At 38.5% G+C, this 6450-nt stretch overlaps 1 long non-coding RNA gene across 1 annotated transcript; it reads right to left on the bottom strand.

Annotated features, from left to right (window-relative positions):
• Nucleotides 1-821: 821 nt before the first annotated feature.
• LOC138150886 (uncharacterized) lies at nt 822-5266 on the bottom strand. The gene is made up of 3 exons (XR_011165676.1): nt 5137-5266; nt 1200-1263; nt 822-959 (listed from the first exon to the last, which is right to left on the bottom strand). It is a non-coding gene; the product is annotated as an uncharacterized lncRNA (long non-coding RNA).
• Between the last annotated feature and the right edge of the window lie 1184 nt (nt 5267-6450).

The following is a 6450-nucleotide window of genomic DNA, read 5'->3' as shown; positions in this document are numbered from 1 at the left end:
AGAGACAGACTGATGAGGGTTGGTTGTCATGGGTCACATGACAAACAGGAGAATGCATGGTGGAGATGGCAACCCCACATTTTGTCATGACCCCAGAAGTCCTTTGGGCCATACATTTTGCAAGCCTAGTCTAAGCAATCATTTGGGAGTGTCTTGACAGTGAATGGCTCTAGCTGATGAGGTATGGACTCTGGGAGTCCCGTCAAGCTCTCCTTGAGTCCTTGAGGTACAGGCTCTGGGAACCCCTTGAACTCTTGATTAAATCATTCCATTTGATGAGGCATTTGCATGAGGCAATAAGCCTCACATGGTGACTGGGCCCAGACCTCTAGCCTAGTTACTAACTGCTAATTACTAACTCTAGCCTAGTTACTAGCCTAGCCCTCCATTGTTGATCTACTTTCCACCCTTGAGCCTATCAACATATCAATACACCCTTGAACTGGCCTAGTGGCCTCCAGCAACTTCCCACCCTTTATCACTCATTGACCTCATTAACTCCTCCTGAAGAGCCTCCCCAAACTCCTCCCCTAGACCACCCCTAGATTCCTACCACAACCTTCAATATATAAGACCCCATCCTGTCTTCATGTTTGTGAGAGCCCCATGGAATTCCATGTGGGTGAGAGTGCCATAGAATATCGAGAACGTCATAGAATAGTGAGAGTGTCATAGGACATCATAGAATAGTGAGAGTGTCATAGAATGAATTAGCACAGACTTATTCTGTGTCTAATGCAAGTGAACTTTTAATAAATTTAACTTTTCTTTGGCTGAGAAGACTCGAGTAGAATTCATTTCACAGGACCCGGCGTGTTGGTATTTTGGAGTCTCCAGAGCAACCCTAACCCTCTTAGTGGGTAACCTCTTCATTGCCGCACTGATGGTGTTCTCCTCATAACAGGTAGGGGTTGATCCTCTGCATTCGAATTCCATTTATTCAGCCACAGTCTGATGAGCTTTACAAAGAAATAGTTACTTCAAACACATCAGTACAAATACAGTAATAATATAAAGTAATATTACTCCCTCAACACATGGGAGGCAGCATGGAAGTGGAAGGGATAGGTTCACAGGTTAGCTAGATTCCTATGGAGCCCAATCTTAATTCCAAATCCTTCACCTTCCTCAGGCTCAAGTCCCAGGCACACTGGCTTCTCAAAGATTCCCTTCTGGGTTGGCTGGCTACAGGTACCAACCTGCCAAAAGTCCTGGCTCCATCATGACTGAACTCCTGGGTTTCGAGGGAATTACTTCAGGCACCTGGAACTCAGAACAACAAACAATACAGAATAGAAACAAATGTCCCCAGCTCTATTTCTCAAAGCCTGTGTAAAAGAGGTAGAGCAAGGGATGGAAGTCTTTACTCTGTCACTGGGATAAAGAGAGTAACAATCTCAGTCTCACCAGTTTTAAAGACACTGCCAGCACTCATGCTAGGGGGTCCAGAGGTCTCTATGTTAGGCATTTTGGACATGCTTAAAGGTTTATGGGGGACCTCCAGATAAGGAAAACTGAGCATGTCCAAACTAGCTCTGGTTACATAAATATCAAGAAAACTTTAGTGAGCAGAACTTTGGACCTTGTTATGGGAATGGGAATTTAAGATCTTCCCTTCCCCTAAACCCTTTGATAGGCTTAAATGACTCTGAGAACCTTCCTTGATTTGAAAATGTATTCTGCCCTCTAATAGGCTGAATGTGGTCAAATGGAGCCTGGGATGGAAGACTTATTTTTCAGGAATGCCCACCCCTTGGTGCTTTTTCACTGGAAAGTGGGTCAAGAGGGTTGTGACATTCTCTTATCCAAGAGAAGGATGTCTATACCTTGATGTGAGATTGTCTTTTGGGGCTTACTTTGAGAAGAGTTATTTGATTTGACCAGACAAGACTCTGGGAAGCCATTGAGACCCTGACTTTGAAAACGCACGTGTTGGCGCTTCCCTCTCTGGTAACTGTGACTAGGTATGGATGTAATGGTCAGACAGTTGGAAGCCTGTCTGCTGAATTGTTTCTGTCTGCTTGTAACTTCTCCTTGTAACTTCTGTCTGTATACTCTGAAGTTTGGGGTGCTGACTTTTTCCCCTGAACTAGGTAAATGATATGTTTGATTGATTAAAGCAAGATTGTTAACCCATTTTGAGTTGCTTTCCTTTAGAAAAGCAGGTCTAAGAACCTGTGTTGGCAGCCACCCTGGGTATGCTGGGTTTCTTGCTGCTATAGACCTGCAACTAGAAAGAGCTGAATTCAAATCTTATATCAGACATGTACTAATAGTTTATGCCTGGATAAATCCTTTAACCTTTCTCAGTCTGAGTCTCCTCCTCTATAAAATGGGGTAATAATAATAGCATCTATCTTTCAGGGTTGTTGTGAGGATCAAATGAGGCAATACTGATAAAGTGTTTTGCAAATCTTAAAATGATATGTAAACATCATCTATTGTAACATATGGTACTCAAGTATAGACAGTTTACTGTTCCATATGCTAATGAGTATGAATGAAACACTAATTAGAATAATGTTTCTCAATGAATGCAGTTAAACTATTAATCAAAGCATGCAAATGTCTGAAAAAAAATCACCAATCTGTCACCTTAGAGGTTCCAATAGGTTTCTTTCTTATCCAATTTGATTTAGGGAGATACAAGGCATCCAAATGGTCATGATTCCCTCTGTCTATTTTGAGGCCATGAATCTCTCTGTTTGTAGGTACTCTAACACATCTATGTAATCTCCTTCAACCAATCAGCATTGCCCTTGAGGCAACAGCAGTGCAAGGGTGGGAACACAGAAGCCAGTCCTAGTGCAAAAAAAATATTATATATATATACATATATATATATATATATATGTGTGTGTGTGTGTGTGTGTGTGTGTGTGTGTGTATGTATATATATATATAAAATAAACAACTTTATCAAGACTTTTGAAATAAAATTGCCTTAGGCTAGGGTCTCAGGTATGTTTTCTGTACTTTTAGCTATGGGTTTCCTAATTTGTTTACCACATATTTTGACAGATAATTTACTTCAAAATTACTGATAGAGCTGTGTATGATCTTTTTTTTTAATTGGTTGTCTGCCTTGCTGGAAGTTCCACATGTTTAGAAGTTGTTTATCTTATATATGACTAGCAAGGATTGGTTACAACAGCATTGAGAATAACAATCATTTTAATTAAAAATAATATTGTTGCTAAACCTGGTGGGAAAAAAATCTATTGTCACTCTCTTAATAACCTTTGTATTTTCATTTTCTAGAAAAACGTGCATGTATACATGTTTGCATATATGTATGTGTGTGTATATATATATCCACACATACATATAATGTTCTGTCAGTTGCTATTCTTAGGAATCTATGTGTAAAAAATGTAATGCATGTATTGGACACTCAAACAGCAACTTATTTAAAATAAGATAGGTGAAAAACAAATGTCTTACCCAACAGATTGAAAGGGAAAGGGACCTAAGAATCCTAATCAGTAAAAGCAGGCTTGTGTATTCCTTAGGCAACAGAGCTTTTCTTGACTCTGAGAAACACTGGCCTGTGTCTCTGACCTTTCTAATTGGCATTAGAGAAATGCAGATTACATTTATTTTCTCATAAATTATGCTAACTGAAGAACATGGGCTTGAAGAATGAAGGTTAATTACATGAAACCAGTTAGAATCTTTCAGTTACTGATAAAAATAAACACTTAAAAATGCAGTCAAAAGTTTAACAGTAATAGCTCTGCACAAAGCCTATTCAATTGCTCTTCTTAAAATCCTTATAATTCTTAAGGAGTTTATTCAAAAGTTTGAATAGCCAGTTGATTTGCCTTATACATAAGAGAATTAAAAATATAGATTATGAGCCTGAATTTGTTATGTTTAATTAAATTTTAAGACAATATATTCTTAATATTAAAAAGTGGGATGAACAATGGGGGGATATAGCAATTATCACAATGTGCTTTGACATTTTCTTTAGATTGAGTTCATTTTAAAGTAGAATTAAGAGAAGTTATTTTTGTACAATCAGATGTGTGTATATTCACCCAAATCATGGCATCAGTAAACAAAAGCTCACTTTCTTCTTTTTTTCAAATTCTGGGTCTCTGTCAGAGTTATATGAAGGAGAATAGTTACTTCATGAGCTCTTTGTGACTGAAGCCCCAGGAGATCTCCCATTATGCTATTAGTTCAAAATAAGTAGAAAGGAGTTTAAACATGAGTTTCAAAAAATTGAACTTGGAAATAATACCAGGTCAAGGACAAAAATTAGAGTTGTACCAGAAGGAAAAAAAGATTGGTGTTGATCTGTCTCAAGTAATGAAGCCCTCTGGCTTCTTATTAGAGCACAGATTGGGTGGTCAAAGAAGGGAAATCCAACCTAGCTTATATCATTAACACACGAGTCTCTCTAAAAAAAAAAAATTGGGAATTGATTGCATAACATAGGAGATTCTGGCAAAGGATCATGCAGCATGGTGTGCCCACATCAAAGAAGACTCTATGCTCTATGCAGGAATGTGAATTGCAGTAGCTCAAAAGAAACACGAAATGCACAAATTTAGAGATCTCTCCACCCAAATTGTTCATGTGAACTATTTGTACCTGGTCTCTGTGTAAAGCCAAGCACTGCACTAGAAACTCTGATCAGAGGACTGCTGCTCTGAATAACTTTAAGGTTCTGATCAGATGGCATAATGAACTCTCTATTTACTCAGCAGTAAACTAAAGGAAAATATTCACAGAAACCACAGTACAGCATTCACAATGATATAACATAACAACTTACCACTAAAGTGGCCACATAGTTTTATACAAAAGATATTATTCAGTAAGTCCTTAACTCAGTCATCCCTAAGGAACAATCCTCCTTAAGTACAAAGGACAAAGTTTCCCCAACCCAGGTCACATTATCTTAATCTCTCAATCAAAAAGTCTTCATCCTTCTTGATTGCAGATTAGTTTCTAATCATCTTTAACTCAATTATTCTTAAAGGGTGAAAAGTTCTCCCACACCTAGGCCACAGTAAATCATGATCTTCTCAGTCAGCACTAAGTAGCCAAGGAGAGGTCTTTTCGTCTTGGCTCAAGGCTGGCTCCCAAATCCCACAGTTCCTTTTTCATGGGGTCAACTCTTACCTGAATCTACCCAGCTGTCACCTGGATTCAAAGGCAAGCAACTCTCTGCTCCTCATCCACCTCCTCATCCAGTTCCTCATCCAGCTCCTGTTCCATATGGAAGCTCACAGTGTTCAGTCCACCTCAAATCCTTCACAGTTTCTGTTTCTGGGAAGACAAAGCTTAACAGAGCCAAAAGAACATTCACACACATTGCTAGCACCATCATCAATTCACTATCTGCCTGTGAAATCAAAACAGACCCACAAACAAGGTTTGAGAACTCAATACAAATAGTCAGTATAGTCCCAGGACCTCTGAAATCCTTCTCCAGAACTTCTATAAACAGACAACAAGAAAATCCTCTTTCAGGGCTTCCAGTAACATCCCAGGGTTTATGTACAAAGTATTACAAACACAAATCAACACAGACAGAACAGAGTACTGGCCACCAGAAACGTTCCCTTCTCAGTTCTGCTCTCTTTTATGTGGTTGGTAGCTCCTTCTTGTTCTGCCCACCTCTTACAACCTTCCTGTTCCCGTCTTTGGCAAGTCCTTCCCACTGTGGGTTTCACAAGTTATGTTTCTTATCAAAGACTTAATATAATCATGGCAAGACTCAAAGACATTTGAACTGGAACAAGATGCTAAATGATTAAATAACTGAAACAAGGTGCGAAGTATTCATTTGCTTATCATTACACTGTGGTAGAGCATTCCAAGCTCATAGTGCTCTGATCAGTCACAGTTAGACACTCTGTACCTTTATCCAGCATAGGGATGCAATTTTGGTCCTCTTTGAGAATGAAGGACAGCAACCAACCAACCAACCAACCAAGGCACGAGAAATAAAGGACAAAATCCAAAAGTAAATTCTAGCACCATGGGAGAAAAGATTAAAGATTAGATGAGAATATGTAGGTATACATGGTCTTGCCCTTGATGGGCAAGTGGTTCTATTTTAGCAGTTATACTCACAAACCAATTGTATTTGTATTTAAGTTGTTTGTTTTCTATTTAAGTTGTTTGTTTTCTATATGCCTACTGAAATTGTAGCAGGTAACATGCACATGCAAATCTTTAACTATATCTCACTATTCCCTTTTTAAGAAGATTTTCAAGAATAAGTTGTAACTATAGATTTAAAATAATAATGAGATATCTAATAGTTTCATGTAAGTGACTCAGATACTGTCTCCAATACTTAGATGGATACATCATTTTATGATATTGTGGGGTGTAAATGACCTAAGCCTCCTAAGCATATAGGATTCTTTTCAGAGTCTTTCCATAAATCTTCAATAGGGGACCTATTAATACACTGGGGGACTGGCT

Source organism: Petaurus breviceps, unplaced genomic scaffold (assembly GCF_028583685.1).
Source record: "Petaurus breviceps papuanus isolate PSGF00001 unplaced genomic scaffold, PetGlider_PUasm1.0 90895, whole genome shotgun sequence".
Taxonomy (NCBI): Eukaryota; Metazoa; Chordata; class Mammalia; order Diprotodontia; family Petauridae; genus Petaurus; species Petaurus breviceps.
The sequence above is the reverse complement of the archived record's forward strand: the minus strand, read 5'-3'. Positions and strand labels throughout refer to the sequence as shown.